Raw genomic sequence first — 2,500 nt, forward strand, 5'->3', positions numbered from 1 at the left:
ACACACACACACACATATACACACACACACGCACGCACGCACACACACACTCACACTGACATCACAACACACACACACACACACAGAGACACACACACACACACACACACACACACAGACACACAGACACACACAGACACACACACACACACCAAACACACACAGCACACACACACACACACACACACACACACACACACACACACACACACACACACACACACACACACACACAGAGACACACACACACACACAGCTCTCATTGACACTCAACCACACAGCCATCTCTGCGACGTGCCAGTGAAAACACACATCACATGGTTCTGTGAACACATGAACGCAGCCATCATAACACACACACACACACACACACACACACACACACACACACACACACACACACACACACACACACACACACACACACACACACACAGCCATCAAAACACACACACATCAGAGCGCCTTCTCAGGGCTGGACTGGGGGAGAATAGGCCCGGGCACTTTTTGCTTAAAGGGGCCCCTTATAATTAGCGCCGCAGAACTGACTCACCGGTGGGCTCGCAACCTCATGGTCCCCTATTTTCAGAAAGGTAAACATATATATATATATATCATATTATATTATAAATAATATTAAAATATTATTTAATTTTTTTACATTTCTGAAAATAGGGGCCCACGAGGGTGCAGGGCCCACCGGGAAATGCCCTGTATGCCAGATGGCCAGTCCAGCTCTGCGTCTTCTGATACACCACCAGTCATAATAACTAACACACATGCATGTAGCATAGTCCTCTGTGACAGAACAGTCATAATAAACAGCCATACTACCCTGCTGTAAACCTGTCATATCACACACATCATAGTTTAGCCTTTTTCGTGGAACTTTTCATATCACACACACCATATAGTGCATAACGTCACACAATATGTGATATAGAATAGGAACTATGAGGGCCCTTTAATGTGAATCAGGCAAATCCATATTAAACAATGGATTCTAATCTAAGACAAAAAAGACAAAAAAAATATCAAAATGATATACTGTGCAGTGCCGTGCTCCTAGCCTGGTCGAATACGACTGCAGAACCAAAATCTTTGGGTGGAGTGCATAGGATGGCGTCGCCAAGCTACCATGCTCCCATCTTATTTTTTTCATTAGTACATAAATGTTAATGTATTGTATCATATTTTGAATTATAACTAAAATCGCTTTTTGGACCATCCTGCTGTTGCTAGACTTCTTCCCTATGCTATAGCCATCCAGTATAACAGTGGATCTTAACTGGAATAATCATTTTTTCACGCACAATCGCACATGTGGACATTGTGACCCCCAATTTTTGGTTACACTGCTGGAAACTGATGAACTTATTCTAATTATATATTTTTTAAAAATACTGTGCATTTCATAGCATACATACAATATGCTTTAAAACAACATTTGAATTTTATGCTGACATGCAATATACGTATCTCTCAACTAGTGGAGGGGTGTATTAACAATGTTTCACCCTCTCGACATGATTGGCATTTTTTAACCCCTTAGCGCAGCTTTATGGCTCTCTGTAATGTCATAGCAATGTTGTTATGATGGAGTTATTTTCAGCAAGTGAATAGGGTCGTCTAATGCATCTTCTCTCAATTTTGGGACTGACAATAAAAAGGGGAATTAATACATTTTAACACTGGAGCCCCATGACCCACCGCGACCCACCTAGGACCTCTCTGCCACCCACTTTTGGGTCCCGACCCACCAGTTAAGAAACACTGCAATGCAACCCAACAGTGTTGTATAATATGCATTTGAAGGAGAGGATTGTGCACATCCCAGGGAAAGGTGCAGGACGGAGGCCAACTGTAGTTTTCAGAGGGAGAAGTCCGCACACTTAGAATCCTTTTTGTTGTATTTTATTTTTTCATGGCAGGATAACTTTTCAACCTCAACACTCTTCTTCAGATTCTGAAGAAAATAAAATGAAAAAATAAAATACAACAAAAAGGATTGTAAGTGTGTGGACTTCTCTCTCTGAAAACTATACTTGCATAACATGCATCACTTTTCTCTATTCATGACATGTCTACACACACAGTCTCACCCATAGCACACATCCCTTGTCCTCCATGTAACACGATACACACTGTTCATGTTATAGCATTGCAAAAACCCCAAAACCCCTCACAAGCAATTGTGTGTTGTCTGGGGTGCTCCGGGTCCAAATGCAGCCTGATCGGAACCGTTCACGGTAGCCAACTCTAATATGTATCTGCTGAATGACAAGACATCTGGTGCTCACATGCCGATACGATTGCCTTGCAGTTTACAAGCACGTCTTCAGTTTCCACTGCAGATGGCTTCCGAGCAGGGTTGCCAGATGAGGCTGATGATGATTTCCAGCCCAAAATATTCTCAAAACCCAAAAGCCTGGGAGCACTAAATCCCGCCCAATTCAATTGATTTCTATGGACAAATTTTTCTCCAAAATCCACATTTTTC

This window comes from Engraulis encrasicolus, chromosome 6, assembly GCF_034702125.1.
Source record: "Engraulis encrasicolus isolate BLACKSEA-1 chromosome 6, IST_EnEncr_1.0, whole genome shotgun sequence".
Taxonomy (NCBI): Eukaryota; Metazoa; Chordata; class Actinopteri; order Clupeiformes; family Engraulidae; genus Engraulis; species Engraulis encrasicolus.